Source organism: Podarcis bocagei, assembly GCF_964188305.1.
Source record: "Podarcis bocagei genome assembly, chromosome: Z".
Classification (NCBI taxonomy): Eukaryota; Metazoa; Chordata; class Lepidosauria; order Squamata; family Lacertidae; genus Podarcis; species Podarcis bocagei.
The window spans coordinates 40,993,811-41,011,194 of record NC_138140.1 but is presented as its reverse complement, the minus strand read 5'-3'; positions in this window follow the sequence as shown (position 1 = coordinate 41,011,194).

Genomic DNA, 17,384 nt, shown 5'->3' with positions numbered 1-17,384 from the left:
GCTTTATTGGCCAAGGGAGCTGGCGTCCAGCTTCCGGGTCATGTAGCCAGCATGACTAAGCCGCTTCTGGCGAACCAGGGCAGTGCACAGAAACGCCGCTTACCTTCCTGCAGGAGCAGTACCTATTTATCTACTTGCACTTTGACGTGCTTTCGAACTGCTAGGTGGGCAGGAGCTGGGACCGAGCAACGGGAGCTCACCCTGTCACGGGGATTCAAACCGCCAACCTTCTGATTGGCAAGCCCTAGGCTCTGTGGTTTAACCCACAGCGCCACCTGTTAACTGGGTAGTTTCTCATTAAAATTCAAACAAAATCAAATACCTCCACCACTTCAGGCCGTCACCCTTGAACTGACATACCATGGTGTGTACAAGGGGGCAGAGCCATCACATTCATCCCAACATCCCTAACATGTTGGGCCTTCCAGTTTACAAAAACACCTCAGCAGGGCTCTACTGTACTGAGATAAACAGCTGCACTCTGCTGTGCCTCAATCTGTCAACTCTTTGATTCTCTCTGACACACAAACCACTTTCATTCTGAGAAATATTAAGTGGATATGTTAAAGACTTTCTGCAATTTCAGGAGGCATGGATGTAGCAGCAAAATGGAATGCCAGAGTGGGAGGGGAATTACCGAAAATTAATGTCACAACACCAGTTTGGTAATAGTAATATTAATTTTAACAATCACTTGTGTATATATGGAGTCAGCAGGGGAAGATTTCCTTATCTGTAATATCTACAGCAGTTTTTGATTAATCTCGAACACATTTTCATTACTTTAATTGCAACACAGGTAAACATATTTGGTAACAAGCAATTTCCCCTCATTAAAATGCCCTTGGGAAAGAGAGAGACAACACCAGAGTATTAACTAGTTCAGAAATGCTTCATATGGCACCACAGAAAGTGGAAGAATTCTATCCTTAATCAAAATCCAGCAATAGGATACAGGAGCAAAGTTCAACTATATGCTCAGTATAAGGACTTATCCCACAGAGATAAGAAAAATATATAAAAGGAAGTACACTTCTGAACTAAAACAGCAATGATGGGAATCCTGTGGCCCTCCACATGGTGTCGGACTACAACTCCTATCTTTACTGACCTATGTCACTCTGACTGAAACTGATGGAGGGTCCAAAAACATCTGGAGGGCCACAGGTTCTTCTCCATCCCAGTTGTCATTATAACTAATAATATTATCTGATTGAATTGTCCCTATTGAAATGCTACTTATGGTCAACCATTATCTCAATTTCCTCCCTGTTTTTTACTTGTTGAGTATCTCGGTGTACATTGTTGGAAGTTCTAGTTACAGGTAGGTAGCCGTGTTGGTCTGCCGTAGTTGAAACAAAATAAAAAAATTCCTTCCAGTAGCACCTTAGAGACCAACTAAGTTTGTTATTGGAAGTTGATATACTTCAGGTGCTTCCCAACTCTATAATTCTATGGGTTGCATTTCACTTCATCTTCCTGGTTTCCTTAGCTGATAATGTCTGCATTTTATGTGATCTTATGTGATCTTTCACACAGCATGCAAACAGCTTCTGGAAATCTAGCAGAATCTAGTAGAATTAAGTGCTCATTTCCATGTTAAGTGCTTCCAGAAAAAAGAAAAGAGAAGGCATATTTTCAACCCTCTTAACCTGGAAAATCATGAGAAGAAATTTGGGGCAGTATCCCAGCATACAGTTCCTTCCTGCCAAAGACATGGGGGAATCATGGGGGAGCAGAAGCATGCATCCCCATTAAGGGTGTGCCACATGCCTGATGACATCTGCTGTTGTGTCACACTACAACCAGTTGTGTGGATGAAATTTATCATGACAAACTCCCACAAATCCATAATGCAACAGGTAATGCAAATCAGGCAGCAGTTTAACCAGGAGAACAAACACAATAATCCTCATGCCTGAATGCAACCTTAGAGTGGGCTAGATGCATGACCCTAGTTTTGTATGATTGGATCCAGGTTTTGGGAAGCCCCCAGATAACTCCTCCCCTTACTGTTGCTTCAACAGGTAGGCAAGTGACAACTTGAAGGAGTGGCAAACAGATCCAGAAGCAGGGTATTATCCTCTCAGAAACTGGGGCATTGGTGTCAGTTTGAGAGTGCTCAGTGCCCATTGGGATTGGTAGTGTGGAAGACAGGGAGACGAACAGCTGGTAGAGCCCAAGTGAATGACATGCAGAGGCAGAGTTTGCCCACCTCATCCTCCTGCTTGCAGAATTATACAAAGATGGCACTAAGGGGGAGGAGGAGGGGGAGGACGAGGACAGGTAGAGCTATCCTTCAGACTGGTTGCAAGAAAGGAGGCCGGCAGGTAGGTCCTGGCTTAGAGCAGAGTGTGGTTGGTGGGGTTCTGCCCCATCTCCCCACTGAACCAGCCCCAAGGGCAGCAGGGCTGCTTACCATATGTTTAATGATATGAAATTAAACACACTGCCATCAAATGAGGGGTAGGGGTATGAAATCATGAAGTACAGAGTCAAAAAACACCACTCTCTTTGTAGACATTGACTCTTCCATCTCCCAGCGCCCTGCATCTTTCTTTGGAAGCCGCATGCTCACTTAGCCCCTCTGCAGCATAAGTAGTGCCCTCTGCCACGTCAGTCGATTGGTCCACCCAGTTCAGTACTGCCTGGCAACAACCAACATGGTGCCCTCTAGATGTTATTGTATTCCAGATCCCATAAGCTCCATGGTCAGGGAAGATAGGACAGGCCAACAGGTCCAAGAACAACTGGAGGGCAACACACTGGCTTTCTTGATCTACAGTAATTGGCAACAGCTCTCCAGTGTTTCATTTGGGGATGTGTGCCAACCAAACCTGGAGATGCCAGGGATTGAACCTAGGACCATTTGCATCCAAACATCTGTTCTTCCACTGAGCTAGAGCCCTCATCCTCACTGGCAAGCTTTCCCTCTCACTGGCCAATAGCCAACCCCAATCCATTTCTTTCTATCAGCATTCTACTGAAACAGCATCAGCGCCTCTGATCATTGTCCTACTTTTCAATATTAATTTTCATATTCCTAACATAGCAATCAAGATTTGGCACCTTGAGGGAAAGAAGGAAATTAAGACTATTAACATGTTAGGAGGGGTGGTTTGATTTACTCATTACGAAATGCTTGCAAGCTAAGGAGCTCCAAAGAGATGCCTGTGAGGGAGGAGAAATTTGACTGGCAGCGTCAAAGGAGTCAAGGACACTCATCACATTGCTGGCTTTAGAACCATAAAGCATTGTTAAAAGGAATGCCATGGTGCAAAGGGTCAAAGGAACTGGAGTTAAAGCAATCAGGTATTCAAAACAGTATAATGTGAAACTTTGCAGAAAGATCAGTTTGATGTTGCAGATCCATGACAAAAGATTACCAATAAGTTGTTCTTTTGTGTAATACTTCTTTGGCATCAACCAAGGATGGGGTTTGTGTGAGGAACAATCAAACATAAGTAGCTGCCTTATACTGATGGACCTTTGGTCTATCTAGCTCAGACTTGTCCACACTGACTGGCAGTAGCTCTCCAGGATTTCAGAGAGGGGTCTCCCTGAGACATCCTCGGAGATGCCAGGGATTGAAACTGGGGCCTTCTGCATGCAAAGCAGATGTTCTACTGCTGAGCTAGAGTGTTTGAATTGTGATGGAGAACAGATCACTTGAAATATGGAATTTTAAAGAAAGTAAGGTAGAGCAGTTGGAGGAAATTGGAGTGGGTGGTGGTTGGGATCGTCATCAACTGGAAGAGAATGAAGGATAGAGGGCTTCGAAAATAGTTCTGACCACATTCACCTCAGTCTCAGTGTACGGTTAAGTTCTTCAAATAAGCACTCTTGTCTGTTATTAATCCTAATTAATGGTGAGTGAAATCCCCTCCTCCCCAAATATCCCACTGGTCAATTTCTAAGGAATGAGAGGAATTCTAAGTAATTTTCAGTGGGCAAGAACTTACTGGTAGAGGGAAGTATTTCTTTCTTAAATGTTTGGTTTGCTGCTATGGCAAGTGAGGACGGCAACAACAGTGCTCCTAAGTGTCCATGTTGCCCGACCCATGACTATTTGCGTAAACAGAAGACGCTGCTTCCATTACTCTTCTTTGCATAGAATTCAACCCTCAAACAAAGAAAAAGATGTTCCAAATTTGACATGTGAGAATAGGATGGCAAATTTGATATAGCCTATGGCTGTATAACCGTGGTGGGGAACCTCAGGCTTGAGTGGCAAATTCACCCCTTAAACTTTCTATCTGGTCACAACCCACACCAGCCCTGGGTGTTTTGCCTGGTGAAATGCATCCGTGAACTTTAACAATGCCCCTTTGCTTGTTTACCTTCCCGCCGGAGTGGTACCTATTTATCTACTTGCACTTTGATGTGCTTTCGAACTGCTAGGTGAGCAGGAGGTAGAATCTAGTCTACTGTAAAAGGCAAATGGTACATTCATTGCTTCACCCACTGTTACTTCTGGACCTGCCTACTGCTAGCATGTAGCGCTCAGAAGATTGTTCAGAAGAGAATTGGGCCCTCTAATTAGAAAAGCTTCCTCACCCCTGCTCTATAGTATTGTTCCCATAGTATAGACATGGATGAGCCTGAGAGATAATGGCTTGCCTAATGTCACTTCATGCATCAATGGCAGAGGCAGGGTTCAAACCAGGGACCTCCTAGTTTATAGTTTAATGCCTTAAACACTGCACTATGAAGCACACAAACTCAAACATTCTGGCCAACTTGCTGACAACAGCAAAAGCTTGGACGGGAACAGCTTTCCAGAACAGAGTACTGAAAAAGCAGGCAATGATACCTAACAGTAAACTTTATGCTGACCTTCCCAAACTGAAGACAGATCAATACTGCTTTGCAAAAGTATGTACGACTCTATGAAACTTGAAAGTCAATAACCTATTTTCATCCTAGGTAGAATGCAGTGCAGTACATCAAATAACCACACAATTGCATTGAACTTAAACTGAACTAAGTGCTGCAAATATTAAGCAGACAGTAATTTCACATCTAAATGTGAAAGAGACACCGAATGAAAGACATTCAAAATGTCTGTGCATGAAGAGTGTAATGGCACAATATTATACTCCTTGTACCTCCTGGAATACCACTGCTCTAGGGTTTAATCTACAACCAGGTCTCTTATCAATCACATGCTATTTGGGCTGTGCATCAGATTTGGACAAAGCACCAAACTGGACTTCACCCCAGGCAGATGGAGACAGCCCCAGATCACCATGAGCTGGGCCACCCAAAGCAATCTGGTACTGTCAGGAAGTGGGGCATCATGCAGAAAGAAGAGGCTGGCACTGGGCAGGAAGAAGAAAAGCAACAAGTCAGCCAGGAAACAGCAGCAAAAGGCAAATGAAAGCAGGTTGGCTGCGTCTTCTGGGTGGCAGTGGGGATGCCTTTGAATGTGGTCTGCAGGGCACAGTGCTTGTTTGCAAGCAGCTTTCCCACCTGACCTCTCCTTCTTTCTGCCTAATGCCTGCCTCTCCTTCCCGCCCTGTGTTCCGCCCTCTGAAATAGCATCCCCACAGAATTGAATCCTCTGCTCAACATCTATTGAGCCAAGGATCTGATCCTGCAGAGTGTAGGCAGCCTTCTTGAAGTTGACCACTGTGGAAAGTGAGGGGCTGAACTAGAAGGGCCTTTGAACTGATCTAGCAAGGTTCTACTTATCTTCTGAAGGTGAGAGCTAGTTGGGAGTCAATGGATTCAGGCCAGAGAGCCACCTGTTTAATATTTTCCATTTTTTGGGAAGGGGATTAATTCTGGGAGTAGTAGGCTACTCCAACAGGAAACAGTTTTAGGGCAGAGCAATCAGTTGCCCTGCACTGGGTGCCAAGCAGAAAGGGTGTCCAGTAAGCACTTGCCCAGCTATGGGAAGGAGGTGTGAGGGCTCTGACAGAGACCTCCCACATCCTTCCCAAAGCCTGGTTAGCACTTTCCTATGTTGGGGGAGATGGTAGGGCTCTAGCAGGAAGATGGTAGGGCTCTATTATCTCTTTCCCAAAGCCCAGCATGGCACAAGGACTGGGTGGGGGGTGCCCAATTTTGGCCCAACTCAGGGTGCCATAGTAGTAAAGTGTCTGTGTGATGCCAAAATCTGGCGCACACACCCCACCTCTCATTGGAGTAATAGTGGTGGGGCCTGCTCCAGCACCCTAGAAGCTCTGCGCATGGTACAACTGCACTGGTCACACTCCCCTAGAGCTGCCCCTGGGTTCCTTCACATGTGAACTATGAAGATGAATGCAAAAGAAGGGGCTGCACCCCTGGCCTGGCCCGTCATGCCATGTGGCTCCCTGTAGACATCACACATGAATGCCTGAATAGGAGGAAAACCCACACATGACCTGGAAACCCATGTGATTTTATGCACAGAGCCCTGTTCATCCCAGTGTCGTGAAAGTGCTGTATTTGCAGGGAAATCCATATATGGCCTGTGCCAATTTCAAATGGGTTTGTACCTAAGACTATTCTGCCCTGTTCCTGATGGACTGATTTAATTAGAAATATGCAAAGAAATAAATCTCCGCATGAAATTTCATATTTCAACATGCATTTCAGGACTGTTGATGTGGCACCTGTGCACATGTGTATGTATGCATTTTCAGTGGCTCTTCCTCCACCACTGAAATAGTATTGAAAGAGAAATTTTATACTCAACAGAATCTATTGTGTTGCAAATATTAAGCAGACAGTAATTTCTGCTTGGTTGTGGTGTGTGTATGGCGCCCACAACGGCTTTTGTGGTTTGCAAATGTGTTCACGGGCCCAAAAAGTATGTTATCACAATGTGCACTTTTTTAAACATACTTTTTGAGCTGGGAATGGTATTGCAAAATTCAAACAAGCATGAAATCTGAAGGATAATTATGTTACAGGCTGCACATTTGTTCAGAAGGTTCACATCAGGTCACTTCACATTAGAATTAACAGAAATCAAATTCATCAAGCATCCCTACTAATCTTCGGATGTGTGGGAGTTGGAAACCTGATAACCTTCCCAAAAAAGCCCGTTCTATAATACAGTTTGAAACCCAATGAATTAGAACATATCACCTGCATGAGTTGAGGCCATAATGTTGTGAACTGGTGTGGTTTTTAGTGTGTCAGACCATGGGGTGACCAGGGGCCAAATTCTCACTCAGCTATGAAGTTGACTTGGTGACTGTGTGCTGGTAACTACTACTCGACCTAAGCTACAGTACCTCTCAAGGTGTTATGAGGATAACACTGATGGGAAAAAATGATGTATGACACCTTTGATGAAAGACAGGATAAACAGTAAGTACATTTTCTCATTCCCTCTGGCATACAAGTGAAGATGAGATGCATTTGATCTGGATGCCTCCCTATCTGACCAGCCACATCCCTCACCAACCCTGCTTCACACCCTCATTGAGTGTGTTTTGGTGTGTGTGTGTTTTTGCATAGTTGGAACGTATCCTTGAACTCTACTCATACCTCTTGCTTGTTTGGAAGAGGGGTGAGTGAGCAGAAAACTGTCCTATTATACAAAGGTATATTTTTCATTCAACCCACTTTTGCTTCCAATCCTGCCCACCATTGACCGTGGAAGGTAGATCAGAAGGGAATTTGGTCTTCAGTCTCAGTGGTGTAGCATGGGAAGGCCTGGGGGTTGCTTTTTTTGAGGGGGTGCGACCAGGGCCCCCCATGCAGGCTCCCTCATTGGAGCCTGAATTGGCTCATCACAAGCAGCCACAGTTCCATTTCTTGGTTAAGCCTAACCCGGGGGCAGAGAAAGGAGTCGCAGCAACTCTGCCGCCCACTTTCCTTGGCTGCAATGTGCCAGCCGCACCAGCGCCACCCCGAGACACGCTTGACCTGGAGGTGCAGCAAGTTTCCTCCATACTGGGCCTACCTCAGGGGACAGCTGCATGCCCACCCCGGGCAGCACTAGCCATGCTCCAATACTGCTTGAAATGAAAAAGGTTTCCCTACCCTTGCATTATATCATTTCTTGACTGGTCCAATAAGATAGCTGAAATTATTACCCATCAAAGAAAAGCAGTGGTGGTTTAATGTCCCATTCAAGTAGCCATGCAAACAGAAGCAAAGTGGAATGCTTTGCCGATCTCTGCAATGTGGGAAGTAGATGAAACTACTGGTGTCAGTAAATGGTAGGTTCAGTTGTACTCAGCAAACACAAATGTTCAGTCTGAAGGTATTAAGCAATGGCTTAATTCAAGGACAGAATCTCTTAAATGTGCATAAATATTTGAGGCACATAAACATGTGGCCCTTGTACGCTAAATTCCCACATACCCAATCTTTAAAGAGAGGCGGGAGAGGGGGGAGAAGTGTTTCTTATGTTGAAATAAAGCTGCAAAGGCAATTTCCAAACAAGCATTCAGTTGGATCAATAGCTCAAAATTGAATAGAACAATGCCTCTTACTGCTTTATAGAATTTTCAAAAGATTTCAACCACGCAAACCCAATTCTTCAAGTTCCACCGCTGGGATTTATAGCCTTGTTTTTTATCCCTTGGAAAGGGGGGGGGGGAATCAACACACCAATGAAAACAAAGATCTTATTTCTAGACACACACACAACACACACACCCTGTCTGTGTTGAAATAATGCCATGGGGTGTGCGTGGAAGGGTCTAACTTAAACCCTCAAAGCAAGGGCAACTTAAAGAGAGGCACAGGTGTTCAGGAATACAGTAGGGATCTTCAAAAGATTAAGAGGATCTTAAATGCCTGTCTTCTGCAATACCCTGATGTAATAGATACAGGCTATGCTTATTAAGATCTACTAGCATCTCCTGCAAAACAAAGGCGAAAGAGAAAACCATACAGATGTGAACGTTGAAAGAAATGATCTCTAAGTTCACATCCTTCCTAAAAAACGTGTTGCTTATTCTCTTAGTATTTGTTAAGCTCTGCCTCCTGCCATCTTCTGTGCTGACTTGTGAAACAGAAAAGTATTGCTTATGAATGAGAGAAATATTTGTACCACCCTCAGGCATCCACTACCTGTGCACCCCCCCCCCCATGCACACATAAACTCATTGACTTTACACCAGGGATGGGAAACCTCACGTCCAGGGGTCAAATGTGGCCCTCAGGTCTCTATATGGCCCACATGGATTTCTTCAAGCCACACCCTTTGCCAGCCCTGCTTTGCACCCCCCCCCCCACTTGAGCCTTTCTGTCTGGCAGGAATATGCCTTTGATAATGCTTCTTGCTTGTCTGGATGCAGGGCAAGGATAAAGCTGTACCCATGTGAAGATATGAGCCTACTATACAAAGGTAGCATTAACACTGGTTACTCTGCCGCTTTTGCCTCTGGTCCTGCCCCACACTGGCAGGTGCCCCCAGGACTGTTACACAGAAGGGGAATAAGGTCCTTGGGATGGAAAAGATCCTCCAGGCCAGGCTGAAATCCATCCCTCCCAGCTGCCCCTGCCCCATAAAATATTCTTTTTCTATAAAAACATTTTCTGCTGCTCTTTTTGTTGTTGTTGTTCTGGGGGAGGATGAGATATTGCCCCAGCACTTTCAGAAAGGAGTTGCTTCTTACTTTACTGGGTCTCACAAAAATTTGCAGCCTGTGGGGAATGTCACAAAGCTACTTCTTTATTTAATTCAAAAAAGCAGGAAAATATGAAAAATCCTTGTCCACTATATTATTACTACTACTAATACTACTGCATTTATAATAAAAAAATTCCTTCCAGTAGCACCTTAAAGACCAACTAAGTTAGTTCTTGGTATGAGCTTTCGTGTGCATGCACACTTCTTCAGATACAGTGTGCATGCACACGAAAGCTCATACCAAGAACTAACTTAGTTGGTCTTTAAGGTGCTACTGGAAGGAATTTTTTTATTTTGACTATGGCAGACCAACACGGCTACCTACCTGTTACTGCATTTATATTCCACGTTTTCTCCAAGGATCTCCAGGTGGTGTGCATAGTTCTCCCTGCTCTGTTTTATCCTCACAACAACCCTGTGAGGTAGGTTAGTCTGAGAGACTGTGACTGGCCCAAGGTCACCCAGTGAACTTCATGGTCAAGTTGGGACTAGAACTCTGCTCTCCCAGGTCCTAGTTTAGCTCTCCATAAGGTTGCTGTAGAAGGTTAGCATAAGTGGCAGCACCCACCTAGCAATTTCAATTAGATTTGCTCCCCACCACCACAAAAAATGTTTTTTGTGGGGTTTTGTTTTTGGAAGAATCTCATTTCACACACACAAAATTCCATAATTTTCCACAAACATCTAAAAAACACAAGGTGAAACTAGATGCGATCCAAGAGGTGCATGAACTGGTTCCTCATTTTTAATTTTATTTCAATGCTGCAGCCATGGGTTCTGAATTCGAGAGGATCAGCAGCATGGTCCATCGACTTCTTGTCAGGTTTCTTTCCTCCCTAGAGGGGAAATTTTATTATAATTTTTTTAAAAAATAAAATTTCTATTGTTGCCCAAATACAGTAGCTATGGACAGCATGTAAGCTGTTTCTCCAGGTTATATTCACACCAATCCTGTGAGCTAGGTTAAGCAGAAAGAGAGACTGATTAACCCAACATCACCCTGTAACATTCTCAAATAGCCCTGGTCCTGTTGCTTCTGTGGATAGGAAACCAAGATTTGGAGAGGAGGGGAAGTTTGACTGCAAAAAAGCATGAAAAGAATAATGCAACCCCAGTCCATACTCTCTGCTGATCCATTCAAATTTGGAAAACCTTTCACAGTTCCTCCAAAGCTTTACAAAGATATCTGCCACAAAAGATATGCTGCTGTATACCGTTGATCCGACTTCCTGCTGCAGATTGTTGCAAAGACAGTCTTCCTCTCTGTGCACCCAGAATTGAATGTTTGCATTCTCCTCTCCATATTCCAGAAATATTTACAAGGGGATATGTTTTGTATTGCTTTCCCAGAGTGGCAAATGAGTGACAATTGAAAGGGACACTTTCGATTTATGATTCCCTCAGAGTTGTAGACACAGATACATTCTCCTTATGCACACGTCAAACAGAATAGCACAATGCCCCTTTCTCGGGAGCTCCAATCTCACCATCAAATGCCAATGTTTTGGAAAGGTACATCGGAGCCCCACTAGGACTCTGCTATCTTTTGGGGTGTAAAATGAGCTATAATGAAAGGTATTGAAACACCATTGCTTCCTGCTGTTGAGAGGAAAAAAGAGAGAAGGAATGTAATGCTTCCCGTTCTTTATTTTTTATCATTATTTTTTTTTACTGCCATCAGACTGTAACAGTGATCGCCCCATCGTGTTAAACACCAGAGGTGTGATAGCTTTCGATTACAACAATAACCAAAATGACCTTCCTAATAACCACTTCTCTTCGGTAAAATATCCTGTCTTCTGGCTCGAAGCCACTGTGTGTTATTTCATGCTCCATTAAATCATTTATGACTGGATAGTTTATTGCTACCCCTGGAAAGGGAGGCGAGGGAGAGTGAAGAAACTCTGAATTTGTTCCCTGGTGCAAACACTGGTACCCACCACTGCTTAAGAAGGAGCTGGAACATCAGACTCAAGGCCATAAGAAGAGGCCATAGCTTAGCAGAAAAGCATCGGCTGTGCATGCAGAAGGCCCCAGGCTCAATCCCTGACATCTCCAGATGGGGTGTCTGAAATTGTGGACAGCTGTTGCGAGTCAGTTTGGATAGTACAGCTTCTTGTGTTTCTCATGTACCTACAAGCAGTTCTAAGAAGGTAGCTTTAAATATTACATGAAGAGCAGTAGTGGCCAAATCATGGAAGAAAGGGCAGGGAGGCCCTTAAATTAAATCCAGCATCTCCATCTTCTGACTCAGGGCTGACATTAGGGCTTGGCAAGGCAGAGCATCTGTTGAAACCCACATCTCATGCAGGTCCCACTGCTGATCACATTAGCCTCCTTGCCTTCATGCTGCTCCCTTTGCCATTGCCACTTGCATGCTTTCTCCATCTCTCTGGTCTAGAGGCAGACAGTTCAAAAAGCAATGGCAGTGAGCAGAAAGTTAACAACAGCTGCCATCACCTTCTTGCTCACCTGCCTTCCTCTCCGTGAATTAGACCAGGGACAGAGGATTATGGCAGGGAGGAGAACAAAGTGAGGCATCAGGCATAAGCCTGCATTTTATTAATGTTTGATCAGGACTTGTATATTAAAGAGTGAGCTTAAAAGATTTTCAAACGATTCATGCCAGGCAAGAAGGCTAGCTGCTTAAGAAAACCTTGGCCATTCTCCTAAGACAAGGGGCCCCTCTTGATTTATAGCAGAAAACAATTCTCAAAGTCATAAAAGCTGAAAATACAGACTAAGAGCAGGACATTGACCCTACATGTTACAGAAGATAACAAAGGCAGAGATAAACATAATTAGGAATGGGCAAATAGTAAAATGATACCATGGGCCTCTTTTAAACCTTGAGCTGTATTTTCTAAGGCCAGAGGCAAATGGGAGAAAAAACATCTAGCTGGCAGAAAGAGAGGCTTTTTGGGAAGTCTTTTTAAAGCATCTAGCTGGGAAGTCTTTTTAAAGCTGTTTCTTCCTTAAACAGATAATGGGAAAAGCAGCTTGCTGAAGGGGGGGGATGTAAACTGAAGAGGCTTCTTCTGAAACTGTTTTAAACTGAGTTCTTTTTTTTCCTTTCTCTCTCTACTTTAAAAAGGCCTTATTCCTTTTAAGAGGCTATCTGTGTTGTGTATTAAATATGTTGGCTTAAATGTAATTATGCAAAGGATTTAACAAATGCTAGAAGAGTTGTATTTATCTTGAAATTAAGTCAGCCATTGAGCCCAGCCTCTTGCCAGACAAGAAGACGCCATCAAATGCTGTCCTGATATATGGCTGTCAGACATTTGTTTAGAAACCTTCAAATGAAGGATATCTTTCAATGTTGATGTGAAACTCAAGATCCTTGACATATGTTTAAGATAAAAATTTAAGATTAACCATTTGTTTTAAAAGGCAATAGGGCAGGGAGGGCAAGAGGTGAGCTGGTAATTAAGATTCCTTGTTGAGACACATGTAAGATATATTACTACTTATTTGTCATTTATAGATGTAACAATATATAGCTGTTTGTGTTCCATATAAGGACAGGAGGATGTGGGTGTATCTTTTAGGATTGGATATAGCAATCAGCCAATAGGAAATCCAACTAGGCTGATTGGACAGAGGCAGCCCAAGGAGGAGCAAAGGGGGCTGGATTAAGGGAATATAAGGGCTGGCCATAATGGCAGGAGCCAGGCCAGAGCTTGGTAACCATATACCACTGTGCCTCTCATTTATTTGTCTGACAAATAAATAATTATTTTAATTTCTCTATTGCTGCGTTGAATATTTCATTCCAGCTAAGCGTTAACCACAAGCAGGGTGCTACATTTTATGGTGCCTGCGACTCGGATAAGTGGTCTGCTGGAACGCAGCGCCTTCGCCTCACTGGACGGGGTACAAGAGAGAGGACAACTGTGCCTACCCAGCGCGCACTGGAAAAATTTTTTCCAGGGGAACGCAGCAGTCTCGTCTGTCTGATACCCTGCTCACTGGCGGCGACGGACCGGGGGGAAACGGAACCAACCAGGGGTAAGTGCACAAAGGGATTTTTGGCCCTCCAATTAACTGGGAGGAAGAGAAGTCTTGATCAAACTTCTGCGTCTCAGTAAGTGGGAACTGAGTACGCTAGGTGGTTGGATACATCAGATGGTGATCTGGTGGGGGAAAAGGGAAGAATGGGAGGTAGTGTGTGGTGAAGTATCTAACGCATTGTATGTGTGAGAAAGTACAGAGCAATCTGTAGCTGACCTGAGTGTGGAGTGGGTAGTACTTCGGTTCCCAGTGAGGCGACTCCATCTGGGCAAGGAAACCCACGAAGCGTGTGTGTGAGTGACTGAGTGGATACTTCACAGGGCCATACAATGGGAGTTGGGGGTTCAAAAGGGGAAAATACACCTCTTGAATGTATGTTAAATAATTTTAAGAAAGCCTTCTCAGGGGCATATGGAGTCAAAATGACGCCAGAGCGCTTGAGAACGTTATGTGAATTAGAGTGGCCGAAGCAAAATACTGGATGGCCATCTCAGGGAACTTTTGATATAAATTTAGTAAGCAAACTTTGGCCTAACATCGCCAAAGAAATTGGAGGGTGCCCAGAACAATTTTCATATATAGATTCCTGGCTGAGCACATTAAATAAAAATCCTCCATGGATAAGGGAATGCAAAGTCCAACGATGCAAATTATTGGCTGTAAAAGCCGAAGCTAGGAAAGGAATCTTGCCAAATAAACTCAAACCCATTTTTGAGGGACCAGAGGAAGAGCTGCTTCCACCTCCACCTTATGCTCCACATCGAAGGGAGCCTAATCCAAACACTCCACCAGTTGTAACCCCAAGGCAAGAAAGTGGAATGAATAATGGGGCTGGAGTCACAGAACTTGATTCCTTGATAGATTATGAAAAATATTTTCAGGAGGCATTGGAGTCCTATAATAAAGCCCAAGCAGAAGTGGTTATTCCATCTGTGAGTCCCAGTAGAACTCCATCTACAGTCTCTTTTAGTGAAACAACTGATTGCCTACCCCAAACCCCTGTACATCCAAGTCCTAGAGAATTATTACAGAAGTTACAGGGAGACCTTAATCGGTCAGCAAGCAATACAGCCAGGCGTATAAAGCTGCTAAAAGAACGCCTTGGGACAAATACCATCCCCTATGATTTGAGGCCTCTAGAGCAAAGCGAAGAGAAAGATCACGTAGTAGCCCCTCTCAGAAGAGTATTTGATGCACTTGAGGAGCCTGTGCTGGTTAACGGGCTACCTGGACCAAGGCCACCTCGAACTTCGACCCTCCAGTACATTCCATTCACAACTACGGATCTGATGAATTGGAAAACACACACCCCATCTTTTGCAGAAAAACCTCAGGCTATGATGGACTTGGTGACTTCAATAATAAATACTCATAGTCCTACTTGGACAGATTGCCGCCAGCTCCTGAATACTCTGTTCACCACTGAGGAAAGGAGAGACATAATTGAAAAGGCACAGATATATTTGCGTGAGCAGGCCAGAGTGGGAAATATTTATAATATTGACCGTCATCTCCAAGACAACTTTCCCTTGGAAGATCCTAATTGGGATCCAAACAATGTAATTCACCTGGCCAGACTTACCACCTACCGCCAGACGCTTGTGCAAGGTATCCGCAGGGCATGCCAGAAGCCCACTAATATGTCTAAAGTCTCAGAAGTAGAACAGAAACCAAATGAGAGTCCAGGAGACTTTTTAGAGAGGCTGCAAGAAGCCTATCGTATATGGACTCCTTTTGACCCTGAAGCCCCTGAAAACAGCAGAATGATTACTGCTACATTTGTGGCCCAGTGCGCTTCTGACATTCGTAAGAAAATTCAGAAATCAGAAGGATGGGAAGGGATGCTGATGAGCCAAATTATGGCCATTGCACGCCGAGTTTATCGGAATAGGGATGAGGCTGAGAAACAAGAGAAGAAGAAGTGGCAGAAGGAAAAGATGGTGATGCTAGCCACAGCAGTGATGTGTTACCCATAACACACTGTTTCGTGTTCGGTGCACACCCACAAAAAGACTTAAGTTGTCACCTTTTGAGCTCCTGTATGGGAGACCGCCCTCCTTTGTTCAGGATATTCCAACTGACCTCAAACAAATAGGAGACCATGCGATACAGGGACAAGTGCAATCTCTCTCCCGTGTTTTTGTCTCTCTCCCGTGTTTGTTTGTTTCTCTTAACAGGTGGGTCCTCGAGCGCACGCCGTGCAGCATTGCCGTGCCGATTCATCAGCTCCAGGCTGGCATAGCATATGGGTGAAAGAGTGGAAACGTGATCCACTTGCACCTAAGTGGCGTGGACCTTACACCGTCTTGCTCTCTACTCCAACAGCGGTGAAGGTAGCTGAGGTGACCCCCTGGATTCATCACTCCCGTTTGAAGAAGTCCGAAGGCAGTTGGACGTGCAAAGGTGACCCCTCTAATCCTCTTAAACTGACTCTCTCCAAAAACCCCTGTATCTAGCCCTACCGGGAACGGGCTAGGTCACGGGCAACATTAGACGACCGGCCTGCTGCAGCCACAACCTGGAAGCTGGCTGACCTGCGCACGCCTGAAGCTTGAGGAGCATCTGAACCAGCGATTGTGAAAGGACAGATTCTCTTATACAATTAATTGACTGCCCCACAATTGATTGACTGCCACCCCCTTGTGGAACAATTATCAGAGATATTACTCATTGGGGATCCTCGGGATATATGTTTTGGTCTTGGTGGTTCCCCATTTCTGTCACTGGGGGAATTATATTGGGACTAATATTTATTTGCTATCACTATAAGGTAATCTTTTGTGGAAGGAATGCATATGCTAGACATCAACATGATTCTATTATTAATCCTGATCCCTTGGGAAGGGGAAGGGTCCTTGAATCTGGCCAAATTGACTAAATATGGATTCCGCCATGACCACAATATGTGGGTAGGTTTAGCTGAAATGGTAGCCAATGTTGCAAATAGGACCAATTGCCTTGTTTGCTCTCTCGGGCCAGATGATTCAGAGGGAGGTATGCCCTTATTACCGATACCATTAGATGCCATTGGTATGGTAAGCGAAATACCACACCAAACAGAAGTACAGAATTTCCCCGGATGGAACTCAACTAAACCATTACGAGTTATACCTGTACAAGGGGAATTCTGTGTACATAAATCATCAGATGCAGCTGATTCTACCATGATAGGCTCTTCTCATTGTCACTATACTTTGGATAATATTAAGAATACCTGGGCACACGATACTACCTATCGAACTCGGGATGCCTTGCCCTGTGCACCTCCTTTTATTCATGCATGGAAAGTAGTATGGAACATAACTGTGACAGAAAAAGGCAATCTAACATACTGCACTGTGAACTCTCTACCTCTTTTGCTATTTCGCCTTCTGTACTCCACGTACCAAAGACCTCAGACACGATGGTTGTGGTGGATATGTGGAGAATGGGCATACAAGAAACTCCCCTCCAAATGGAGTGGGACTTGTTTCCTGGGATGGGTATTACCACCAATGTGAATTATGCCCACTAGTTCGCCCAAGCGAACACGAAGAAACGCTGATATTTCTCATATAGCAGGAGGAAGTACCCAAAGTTGGAGCGGTACTGATGATTGGCCACCAGAGCGCATTATAGCCTATTATGATCCTGCCTCCTGGAATCCTGGTGAGCTCATACAAGGGGCACGGGATCCTATTTATAATCTAAACAGAATAATTCGATTGCAAGCAGTAGTGGAACTTGTAACCAATGCAACGGCCCGGAGTTTGAGACTTATTGCACAACAGTTGGATGAAAGTAGAGC